A 14,101-nucleotide genomic window follows, 5' to 3' on the forward strand; every position below is an offset into this window, starting at 1 on the left:
TCTGTTATACGGTTCACTTAACTTTCGTTCTCGTTTATCGTTTGAGGGATCATACCCGGGATCTTATTACTTGGGTTCCCTTAACCTTTCTCAATACATTATATTCCTTTTATGATCCTCTCTTATAATCCTTGAATTTAAATCCTTTTAATCATGTTACCTTATACTCAATTCTTTCCGTATCTAGTGGATTTTCGGGAAAAATCAAAGTGTTCGGAATTGGATTCTGACGATCTTTACATACACTTATATACCATATAGAGTACTAATAAAATCTCAGAATATCCATAACAGAACCCCTACATAGTGTGGCATGAAAAGTTTTCTCATTCAGAAAAAACACTATTCATAAGGGTTTCAAAAATTTCCAAAAATTGGGGTTATTACAGCATAAGCAAGAAGATAAGGCGTAACTAGCGTATGTAGGGAATATTAAGAGGAAGTATCTAAGATGGAAGAAATCCAAATAATAAGTGAAGTCCCAAAGGTTTTATCGAATGACTTACCAGAATAATCTTGGAGTATAAGATAGTCGAACTGGTGTCGAAAGCCCATAACGGATGACCCAATAGGAATCAAGTAATCGATTAAGGGAAACTTCAGGATTGTGAGATAAAAGACTAATGAGACAAGGTATAATCCATGTTGCGAACTGATCTGGTTTATAGAAAAGAAGGTTGGATGTGTGACGTAAGTGCTGATTATCAGAAATTGGAGAAGTGATAAAAAACAATAAGTGATCTCTACATAAGGTTGATTATTTATATGCTTCAATTAAAAGGACGTGGTGGGTTGTGAAGGTTGACCTAAGATCAGGCTACCGTTAGCTAAAGGTAAGCTTAAGGTCATACTAAAGATTGTGTTTAGAGCAAGGTATGGACATTACGAGTTTGGTTGGTAATATTTAGATTAACAAATACATTAGTCATTTTGAAGATTCATTGAACAAAGTGTATAAGGAATACTTGTATAAGTGTAATTGTATTTATTAATAACATCCTCAGCTAGTTATACCCTATAAAATCCATATAGAACGCCCAAGGATTCCTCTAAGAAGATTGGAAAAGGAACAGCTGAATGTTAAGATTTCAAGGTATGAATTAGGATTGAGATTACCAAAAGATTATGGTATCCTATTAACGATCACTCAAGCAAGACCAGTATATGTGATTAAGATCCCTGAGGAGTTAATAAAAGAATCGGAAATAATGAGGGTTGAAGTTTGAACAATCGAAGATGAAAAGAAGCCTCGGTATGAAGTTCATTCTCAGTTTAAATTGATTGAAAAGTTATAAGAATTGTTAGATCATGAATCAGTTCATTAGATTATGAGTACAGAATATTGATTTGGGAAAGGTTAGAAGTAACTCATGGTATACAAAGGGCAAATGCGGATTCGTGTCAGAAGGATATAGAGATAAAGGTTGGAACATTGATATCGCTGGAAGTTTTATCTTAAAAAGGAATATTAAGATTTGAGCATAAAAGTAAGCTAAGCCCTAGAAATTCAGGATAGTGTGAGATATTAAGAAAAGTAAATAAGTTGTCTATGAGTTAGCGTTGTTGCCATAGCGGCAGCTCACTCCTAGTGTATTTTGGGTCTTTGTGTCAAGATAAGGTATTCTTTATTTAATTAAAGCAAAGTGTATGACCCAATTTAGATATTAGCTCATAGGAAGCAAGACCTCAAAAATAAGTTTATTCCTATAGTGAGTATGTTTTAGAAGAATGCCCGAACAGAAGGATCTACTTAAGAGTTAGAGTCAGATTTGCTTGACAAATATCCTCACTTATTTAGTTATATCAGATTCTGAGGACATAAACTTTTTAAGGGGGGAAGGATATAACGACTCATATATTTTTGGATTATTTAAATGTGTAATTATAGAAATTATTAAATAAATAAAATATGTGTATTGGTTTTGTCAACTATTTGTTGTTTGATTATTATCTATACGTGATTCATGGTGTATCGGGTTGTCCGTGTAATTAACTATGGAATTGTATTGAATTGTTTTCACTTTTAAAAGTGGATTTAATGTAAATTTATTTGCATAAATATTCGAAATATCTCTAAAATTGTTTTAACGGTTTTATAATTACAATAATTATTTTTCGGATTTAATAAAATTTGGAAATTAATATTTCTTCAGTTATTTAGCCCTGCATGATTTTCTAACTTCATTTATTGGTAAAATCCATATTTAATTTCAGAATTCTTTAAAAATTATGAAACTCATATTTATTTAAGTTTGGACTATTCCGAAAATTTTAAAATTATTTTGGAAAATTTTGGGATTAATTTCACCCGCGCGTCGATTCGTTTAATTGATAAAAGCGGGTTGTGTTTCAGAAATTATTTGAAAATTTGAAAATTTATGTTTTTATTAATTTTAGGATAATTATAATATTTTAAGATTAATTTGGTAATTTTCTGAAATTATTTTAAACGCGACTTGACTCGTTAAATTCCAATTTTTAGTCCAAAAACCGGATTTTTCGGGAAGGGGCAGGAGTTGTATCTAATTATTATTGTTCTGGGCTAATACGTGTCTAATTCATAATAATTAGAGTACATGTGTATAGCCTCGTTGGTGGACAACAGAGAAGGAAAAGAAAATTTTGTACATAAAAAAATAGATACACACAAAACCCACCCTGTTCCCTGTTCCCTTTCCCTTCCGGTTCCGAGTTTCTGTCATTTTTTTTCCGGTAAGTGCTGAATTGTTCTTTCTTCTCCGGCTGGGTTTTGATTTTCCAGTATGTCTCAGTTTTGGATGGTGGTTGTATATCTATATATACACATCTGTATATGTATATGTGCAGTCCCTTTTATTCTTGTTGGTTGCTACCTCTCGGAAATTCCGAGAGGTGTGGTGGCCGGATTTCAACACGTAGGCGCGAGACTCCTGTTGTTGTTCTGTTCTTGCTGCTCGCTGCCATTCCATTTTCCGGTGAAAGCCGAGTAGTGGTTCGGGTGGCCGATTGATTTTTTTTCCAGCTGTTCCTCTCGGGTATTGGTGCAGTTACTTCTGTTGGTATATGGTTGTTTGATGCTTGTGATCTAATTAGAAATTTTGGATTTTGGTTGCAGGGAATTAGTTGACTGATTTAGTGAAATAATAAAATAATTTCGTGTTGGGATTTCAATTAATCGGTGAAATGCGTGATGGAAACCCGAAATTATTCTGGTACCCGCAAGTTTTACCGCCGCTGATAATGAACTTCGGTGAGTCAACGGTGGACCGTGATGAATTATTCTGAGTCCTAATATTTTAAAATAAATAATTTAGTTCACATATTATAATTCGAAATAAAAAGTAGTAGTTAAATAATACATTTGGAATGTGAAGTTGGATTGTTTGCCTGTTTGTTGGATTGATTGATTGATTTGTGACGTCGAGTTGTTCGACGGGTAGGCCGATAAACAGAGGAGGTGCTGCCTGAATTTTTGGAAATTAAATTCAAAAATGCGGGACATACCCTGTAATTATCGGAACGTCGAGCGAGTATAAATAAGTATATACATATTTTTTGTGCGGAACCTGATTGTATGTAGTGGTAAATTGTTTTGCCAAAACCAATAACCCTAATTCCGTAAAATAACTAGTATACGTATTTTATGAAAACAAACACCGAACCGATTTTCATGAACGTTAACCCTTAATTGATGTGTGTATCGTAATAATGTATATAAGCACGAGTTGGGATTTGTCATTGAATGCGTAGATGTGTTATTGAGGATATGTCAAGCATACCTAGACGTCTAACGTAGAGTATTTCGGCTCTGTAGGTTCTAGTCGAAGGACTCAATAATTGATATCGAGGTAGGATAACCTAGTGATCAGTCGACAAGCGCAGCGAGGTTCCAAGCGAAGGACCTGAGCGTTGAGGTCGGATCCAGGATAGTCTTCTAACTAAGTGATAAAGCCCGAACGTCTGAGTCCATCAAAAATCAGGCAGTGATAGTCGTAAAGCTCTACAAGGCAAGTACACCTGACCATTCTTTTATGGTTCAGTATATATGAATGAAATGTTGTTTTATTTTCAAACAGGAACATAAACGTTTTAAGTTACGTATCCCCTGTATTTGAAAATGTTGTTAAATATATGTTTTGGGGGAGAAGTAACTTCTGAAAGTACCTATCTCTAAAATGCGATTAAAAATGGAAAAGAGGTTTGAATAGTGTGTTGTGACAGAATTGTTTTTAACAAGAGATAGGTAAAAGTGGATTTGAAAACTGGATAAAACGAATCAAATATTGGATAACGTTGCGTAAGTGGCTAATTCGGTTGCACGCATTACATAACCGATTAGTCCATCATAGATAATCAGAGACCTAGCTAGTCTCTGCGGATCCGATTTTTTTGTGTGAAAGCCCGATCAGCTTTCCTAGATATTTTATGTTATAGCCCGACCAACTATCCGAGATAATTTATGTGGAGGCCTAATCAGCCGTCCCTAGATAACATCCAATACATATTTGATTGTGATTTAGTTATTCCCGTAACGGAACAGATGATTTTGTGGTTCCAGTAACGGAACAAGTGATTTAGGTTCCAATAACGGGACAAATGGTTTTATGGTTCTTATAATGGAACGAAAGATTTAAAAATAAAAATAGCATGTTAAAATTGAACTATGGTATTTATGAACAACACACGACTGGTTATTTTGTTTTACAGAGCATGCTAGTTTTGATATCCAGTTTATACTTGTTGTACTTGTTTTCTAACGAACTATGAATTCTGTTCCTATAATTGTTTTATTGTAAATTGTTTTATTTGTTGTTCATATAGTGGTACTGCTAAGCAATTGATTGTTCACCCTTGCAGAATATTTTATATATGTATTGCAGATGCCTAGGAGATTCTTCCGCGGTAGTCCGGACAGAGTTCCAGTTCCTTTTGTGTCGGGCTCCTCTGAGGTAGTGGTGTTGGACCAAGGATGGTCCGTTGAGTTGCTGTATTAAGTTAGCTGCGTCCGGATGGTTGTTGTAAGTTAGTCTTGTAATAGCTGTAACCTAAATCATACTTAAACCTGGAAAAAGGTCTTGGTAAGGGGTCGTGATTATGTTTTATAATTGAAATAGAGTACATTATGTTGTTGTTGTTGTTGTTGGTGACGTCAACTCCTGACCCCGGGGTTGAGGCCATCACAACTATAGCCATAAATAAAATTGCACGACTATAAAAATTACTACTAAAAAATTGCTAGAATATTCGAATGGCATGGACAATGAAAATTAACAAGCTAAAAGTTAATAACTAGCCAAGAGCGAGAAAGAATAATAAATCACAAGTAAGCGGAAAAAAATAAACCGAGAGCTTGAAAAAAAAAGAAGTTAAAGTAAAAAAAAAGAATATTCTTGTAAGAGGAACCTGGCGAATTGGGGACAGGAGAGAGAACATCAACCAAGCCCGGAATGGATCAGAGTGAACATAAGTTAGATGAAATATCTTATTATATTAAATAAGAAGATCACAATCAACACAATGCGGGGAGATGGCCGACACAAAAGCAGAGTGACATAAAAAGCTTGGACGGAAAATCCAAAATAGCCTCAACCCCCAAAATTAAGTCGACCAATAACATGTAAATGATGCAAAGCTCTGATACCATTGTTGTAAATTTGTACCTGCAAAAACAGAATTACTAGAGAAAAAAATATGGTTCCGGAGACAGGACCGAATAAGCTATCCTTTTTGAGTGCTTTTTCTTGATAAGAATATTATATGTTAAAATAACATCCCCTTCCTCCACCACATATGAAAATGTAACCGCCCAATAAATAAGAATTACATAAAATGCACATTCAATGTGATAATTACATAAATGTGTAACTTCTATATTTATTTTCTACTTTTATTCTTATTTTAAAATATGAATCAAATCAACATGTATTAGAAAAATATATGAATAACTTGACCATAAACATATTAGTAAAATATAAATGATTTAATATTCATACAAATGACCATGAATAATAAAATTATCTAGTAGTCAATAAACAAGTCTTAAAAGAAGTATCATATTACTCGTATAATAGGATAAATAACCAACCCTCAATTCTGAAATTAATATCTAAAAAATAATTATATTACGATGAAATCAGAAAATAATTATTTACATGCCAAAATCAGGCCAAAATATCACTAAATAACCACATAAGATCAACATTATTCCTGCACAAAATAAAAGAGCCAGTTGAAAAAAGCTAATACTTTAGGTTCCTAACCATATCATTTTTATCAAACCAATACTATAAAATAAGGTGCCGTTAAATTTTCAAAAAATATACCAATAGGGACGACTTCTGAAACTTTTAAAAGTGAGATATAACTAATCATATCACACTCGAAAGCTCAGTATTATGCTCAAAAAATTACTCAAAAGTCTAAACTAGCTATAAATGGGACCACTTCAACATTCATAATGGAATTAAGTTTGATGAATGAATCATAAATATTTTTGAGATATTAAAATACTTTCATTTCTAAATTATTGAGAATATAATAGTTGGTTTACGTTTTCAAGGTACGACACCTCTAATTTTCCATATCTATGACTTGAGCTTTACGGAAGCAAGTGTAATTCCTCTTTTTGAATGCTTTCGATGTGCACATCTCTCTCTCTCTCCCTCTCTTCCCTATCTCTTATATTTCATTTTAATTTATAATCACTTTAGATAAGAAGAGAAAATAAACATTAGATTACACAAGTCCATCAACTTGTTGCCTAATAACTATAGAACATTAATTAAGAAATAACTTTTAAAAATAGGAGATTTATTTCTTTATATATCGAGTGCATGAGTAGTTACGTGCATCATATACATACGTCAATCCATTCATAATAAACACTTTTAATGCAATAAAAATTAAATCATAATAAACATAAATAAAATCTCAATGACCTAATATTTTAATTTCAAAGTTGTAGAATTAATTTGATGATTTTTTTGAAGTGTTATAGGAATAATTTTTCGTTGGTGCCATGCATAAATTTTCAAATCTTAGTTGAAAGTTTACCACCGAGCTCAAAAATTAAAGAGGTGCATTTTTGCGAAAAAAAGAAAGATTTTTTTTGTTGAAAGAACAAAAATTTTTAGATGGGAAGCAAATTATCCGTATGACGAGCGGGGAAATAAACGAAAAAAATGACTAAATAACAGTAACCTTGTGAGGAGTGTGCATTTGCGTGTTAAGAGTGCGCGCACTTCTATTTGTTTCTCCCTAACCCGCGGTGTACTTCTGTCTACCTACGGTGCAAATACTCTTTGTTGAGAGTTGTTGCTACTTGTCTTCTTGTTGCTAGTACATCTATATTCATTAAGCACGCCTAGATACATCAAACTGGTCAAGTTGATGCACAGTCATTGTCACATGACAGCATCCTGGTGGCTCATGGTTGCCACATCCCTTTCTCCTTAGTATCTAGTCAGCACCATATTTGCTTCCTTGTTGGTTGCTGTTACAAAAATACTTTGCAAATATTTGTATGTCATGGGATTTGACCCCTAAACTTGGGCATGCATAATTTTATTTTACCCTCCATACAATGTAGCTAGCTTGCCTTTTGGTATTACTATATGGACTAATAATAATTTAATATGAACATGGGATTGAAACTTTATCATGAGGGCCTTTTCTTCTTAATTCTTATTTAGCCACACTTCATGCTTATACATTAGGGGAGTATTTCTAACTTTTCTTTGCATATTATTTTATTTTTATATTTTTGTATTTATTTTAGGATTATTTAGTTATATTATATTATATATTTTATTCATTGAGGATAATGAAACATTTAAGTGTGAGGATGTAATCTTAATATTAATTAAAAAATTCAAAAAAAATCATATATTATAAAATTCAAAGATAAAAATTGCAAAATTAAAACAATTTTGTATATAATTGCCTTATTTCAAAAGTATGTTAGCACGAATTGGTACATATTGTGTAAATTTATTTTCACCTTGTGAGAATTTGAGCCTAATTTATGATACATATATTTTATATCAAACTAATTCTTTTGTTATGTGATGTTCGTCATTAGGCATATTACTCTAGAACTTTATTTAAATCGTCTTAAGACTAAATGATATGTATATGCATGGATATGATAAAGGCACTAGGATTAACCTCATTAAACCTAAACAATACTCATGAAAAATAATTCTTAGTGAACCCCCTTAAGTTTATATATATATTTCTTTCGTATACACCCATCTAAAAGTTTTGAGCCTACTTGTTTAATCTTGTCTTGATTTTCTAGTAGAACGTATTGATTCAACTTTAAGTTTGGTGAATATTTAGTATAGGGATATCTTTTATTAAAGTGTTATAATTTGGTGGAAATCAAGATAATACAATACATGGTCTTAGAAAAAAACAAAGCATTAAGTCCTCATTTGAGATCAATGGGTAGAAAGTGCAATATCATATGTAAAGGACGATCCATGTACATGTGCTATTATTAAGCACGATTCTTGGTGACTTTTCACCGCCCTTAATTACTGTAGAATGACTTGACTTGGAAAAAAAGATCAAGTAGAGTTTTTTGTTCACATACTATTCCAATGTGAAAGAGGGGAAGTACATGGTTATATGTACTTAGTGTTTAATGCTTGTGAAAGTTTGATCAACTTTTACATGATCTAATTTTCATGTTGAGTGCTTAAATTAAAAGTGAACACTATGCTCTATTGGTTTATCAAGGTTAGCCACTTGCTAGCCTATTTCATTAATTCCCTACCCTTTGCCCAAGCTCGTTATAACTTTTGACAAAGATATTTTGATTCATGTATGCATATGTATGAAGTATTGGTGGTTTGGTGGACAACCAAGCATATGGTAGCACATATATATTTATCGAACTTGGGTGAAACAGTTACACCTATACACTTGTGTGACTTGAGAATCATGTGAGATTTCTATCCATAGCATGCTTACTTTTTGAATCTATCTTTGATGTCTATTTTATGATATTTTGTCTACTATGACATTGTGTGCATACTTGGATTATGATAATGTAACAATGATGCTTAAAGTGGGAGTACTTATACTTTCAGACACTTTCGGGTTGTTATGTGATTGAGGTTTACAATGTGTAGAGTACTATGATATGTTTCATGTTTGAGAGGTTTGGTGATTGAAAATATTTGATTGTGGGTATATCTTCTATAAACCCTCACGAGACAAAACTCGTCCTACTAGAGCTGCCTAGGGGTAGACCCGATAATTTTTCATATGACATAAAAATAAGATACGAAATGACACAATAATTTCATGATTGATTTTGAATTTTTTTAAGTACACAACATGAAAATACACGAACACGTAAGTATATGACAGAGATTTCGTGTCGATTTTATGTTTACCCGTGGGATACACGACACAACACGACATGAGGTACACGAAATAATTAAACAAAAAACATAACATATATATATATATATATATTATAATATACTTTAAAATTTATTTCTAGAACATATATTTTATGTAACATCTAGAAAATATCGTGTAATTATTTGTATCAATATATGATTATTATGTGAATATTATATGAATTTTTGGTGAATTATCTGATGTTTGATAATAATATTTGGATGTTTGTATGTAATAAAATGTGAGTATGTTAATTTTAATATGTCCAGAATAAAATATAGATAATTAAGGTATCTTTCTGGTAATTTTTGGAGTGTTATATTATTTTATAATGATTTATGAATTTATTAATTATTTTATGAATAATTACAAAATTATTTTATAAAGCCGGGAATCGTCAGACTTCAACCGTTTTTACGTTTTTACAACCCGAAACTCTTCCGAAAACTCCTTCTTAACCTAATATGGTAATTCCGGACATTTTTCGTGTTTTTACTTTTTCGATCCGGATTACGGTTTGACCCGTGCGCGGCCCGCCGCAAGATTTTCGATACGATAATCATTTCGGTAAATCAACAAAACCCGTATTTTCGAAAGACGAGATATTATTACATTATTTTCGTATAAAGTGTTTTATAAAAAGCCCGATTTGGATAATTATCCAATACGGGTATCAAATCGGATCGTTATTACAGTTACTTAGCGGCTAAGCAACTAATTCAACGATCCAAAACGATCCAGAACGAACCAATATTCCGTAAATATAAATAGCATATTTCGTATTTCATTTTATTCGTTTATTCATTCACAATCAGAAAAAATATATTAATTACAGAGAAAAACCCTAGAAACCGATATGTTCCTGAGAATCAAACGCACGAACGAAAGCGTTACCGAACTCCGATTTAAGCATGTAATATATTAAAACGAAGCTCTCGAAATCTTCTTTCTGAATCAATCATCAGTTTTTATCCAGAAATCAAGGTATTTTTCTTATTTAATTATTTTAATTCGAATTAATTATAAATTAAATTATGAATTTTTTTCTTGATGTTGTTGATATGATTTGATGATTCCATGTTGTAGAGCATGTTTTTCTGGTCAATTTCAAATATTATACTTCAAAAATAGAGTTCAATATCATGTAGTAATTGAAGTTTGATTTTCTGAAAATTATTTGAATATGTGTTCTTGGTGTTCTTGAAGAATTCTGAGAATCAAACCCAAATTTGAGGGTGATGTAGATTTCAGAATTCGAAGTATGAGTAACCAAAATGCTCAGGTTTTTATGCTCTTTTTGTTTATGCCATCAAATCATTCAAACGATTAGTAATTTGTAAATTTGTAATTTTATGGTTTATGTTCGATTTGGGGCTTTCTTGTTTTTGAATCGTTTGATGATTTGAATATGTAGATAAGCTTTATTGCATGATTTGCAGTCGTTTGGGATATAGAATTAATAAATATAACCCCTGGAGGTATTAAGTCGAAGTTCTTGAATTTTGTTTTTCTTACTTTTCAATTTCTGGGTTATACGTATTATGGTGATTAATTTTGATACCATGGAATGATTTGATGTGCTGTAAGCTTCATTTTGACATGTTAACCGTAACAGATGATTTAGTTTTAGAAGAACCGAAGTTTTTCGGTATAGCTCGCCGGATTTTTACATCAGTTGACCGGAGTAGACGGCCGTGCCACCGTCTGTGGTCGTTAATCCCGTTGTTGAGTTGCTGCGGCTTCGAGGAACGCAGTCGTAAAGAAATCGGAAAGAAAGGACACGAGTTGGGCTCCAACCAGAGTTCGCCGTAGAGGCGGCGCAGTCGCCGGAAATTTCCGGGTTTCCAGCCGGCGACGACAGTTCTTGACTGACCCGGTGACCCAACAGACGACCCGTTTTCTTTATTTTATGACCCGGTTTCGATCTTATGAGCCCCAATTCCAGTCCATATAAACTGTCTCTGCATTTTTTTCAAAATTCAGTTTTAATTTCCAAAATTCATTTTTAGTTATTTATTATTTTTAAAATAAATCTGATTTATTTTATTAATTAATTTTAATTAGTTTTTAATTATTTTAATTAATCGATTAATTTAATATTAATTTATTAATTAATTTAATTAATTATTAATTGATTTTAATTGATTTAATAATTATATTTAATTATTTATTTTTGATTTAAAAATCCTGAAAAATAGTTTCGAGCTTTAGAATATTATTTAAAATTATTTTCAAGACTAGATAATTATTATAAATTATTTTAAATCCGGATTTGGGTGTTCGAACCCTATTATTCAATTATAAAATGATTCGAAGTCTATTTAATTCTGAAAAATATTCAAAAATTCATAATAAATTAACCGTTCGTCCGTTTAGTACGAAACGAACGCCTCTAGACTCAGAAAAATATTTTGCTTCTATTAAAAATATTTTCGAGACCTAAATTCCTTTATATCTAAAGGACGTTTGTTTTATGGATCATTCCGAGTCAATAATTGATTGATAAAATATTCTTTTTGACCCAATTTCAATTCTGAACATATCGAGACCTATCTTTTGACGATTCAACTTATGTGCTACATGAATTACGTGATTATGTGTTATGTGGATAATATGATTGCCTTCCCTATGTGTACGTATTATGTGAATAATGAGTCAGCATGTCTTTTAAACGTTATCTGAATGAGATGTGATTCTTATCTATTATTATCGGGCGGGTAGACGATAGGGATAAGTGTATAGATTAGTCAATTATATATTGTCAGTTTATTGAATAGTATTATTTGTGATAGATGCACATAGTGCGAGACGTTCAAAGCCAGATAGAGATTGTAGAAGTATCAAATGAGGGCAAAGTGATTAGCTTTTAATAGACAGCAATAGTGGTGAGATTCCAGCTGAAGAAATTTGGAGATGTCAGAGTGATCAATACAAGGAAATTAGTAATGAGGTAATGAAATTGTATCTAGACAATGTAATTTTAGAAGGTTAGATTCTTGTTTCATACTATAACCTGTAAGCGATCCTGAATATGAGGAATTATCTATATATTTATTTTAATATACAGGTTTTTATTATTAGTTAAAGTTGTGTAGTGACACCTAATCCTGACCCCGGATTTGGGGGCATCACAGCTGGTATCAGAGCTATAGGTTATTGGTCACTGAAATAAGAATAAGTGAGAGTAAGATAGGAGTGATAGGTCATATGAGATAGGAAAGACCTTAGGCATACTCATTTTAAGTTCGAATTGACTGTGAATGAGGATTGGCAGGTCTGATACGGAATTGGTAAGCCAAGATTGGTGAGGCAAGCGTAAGGCGAATATCGCAACGCTATAGGTATATTGAGTTCTCCGATCCTACAGTATTGAGGAATCGATAGATCGGTGGAGATTGGATATGCTCCCCTACGTTTCATGCGGTTTTGAAGAAGATGCGAATGAGTCTTGTGAGAATTTCACGTAAGAGAGGCTAGGTGAGTTTTGGGTACGATCTAACTTAGAATTAGATAGTAGGACGAGCTTCACGCTGGAGGCAACAAGTTGATGGAAGCTGATGAAGAACCAACGTTGCATGTTTCGAAGGCACTACCGCTACGAGAAGATTCCTATCACTTATCGGGAGCTGCGCAAGGAATAATATCTACCTTACTAGGTATAGGTAAGACTAGCAAGATGCGACCCTATCTATAAACCGAACATCGAATCGCCTGCGTGGTTGTAAACATAGCATCAAAAACGATGGCAAGAATATCAGAGATAGTACTAAATGGCAGTATTGCGGTGGAATTGCGAATAAATGATATACAATTGTAAATGAAGCTTCGTCGACTAATAAGTGCGAGCAGAATCCAAGGAAAAGTAGAAGATGTACCAAAATGGAGAAACCCCTATGTGGGCATTCCTTTAATTAGATATTTCATTAGCGGATCAAGTGAATAGCAAGTAACTTATGCAGTAATGACAACCAAATAATTGATTTTTAAAATTTTAAAATGAGATTTCGGAGAAGATTTTCTTAATCACCTTTCAGAAGATTTTTGTATGAAATGAGTTTTATAATTTGGTTGTCAAATTACTATTTATGTTCTTGTTATTATAAACAGAAAATGACCTAAAAAGAAGAATGAAATTAGACTTAGTATTATTAATCTGGAGGACCAAGTAGACCCACTAGTGAGAGCAAAGTTTAAAGTTTTTCGTGAAAGATGAACTTAAATTTTGTTTAATATTAATGATTAAATCAGCTTGTTAAAACATTATTTACCCAATTCATGAAATCGTTAAAATTTAACGAGATTCGTAATTTGAACGGACATCGGATGACTGAAGGAAATGGAAGAATCTTCCAGATAAATGAAGAAAAATAGTATTCCTATCGACGGAGTTGAGACGTTGCGGGATCGACTATTACCCTACGTGGCATAAAGGAAATCGGAAGTAATAATTATAAATTTTGTTGGAACGCGATTACGATCAAATCATTAAAGCATTTAATGTGGAGGCATTTCCAGACGACATTTCAAAGATAAATGTGACCTAAATTATGAATCTCTCATTCGACTGGTTTATGAAGGCATACGTAGGTGAAGCATGGAAGGTGATCAACATCGACATTATTTCTCTTAATACGATGGCATATGTTCTTCTTAATTCTTGAATACGTATGAGTTTCATCTTTGGATAAATCATATGAAGCAAAGATGA

The sequence above is a fragment of the Apium graveolens genome, chromosome 7 (assembly GCF_009905375.1).
Source record: "Apium graveolens cultivar Ventura chromosome 7, ASM990537v1, whole genome shotgun sequence".
NCBI classification, from domain to species: domain Eukaryota; kingdom Viridiplantae; phylum Streptophyta; class Magnoliopsida; order Apiales; family Apiaceae; genus Apium; species Apium graveolens.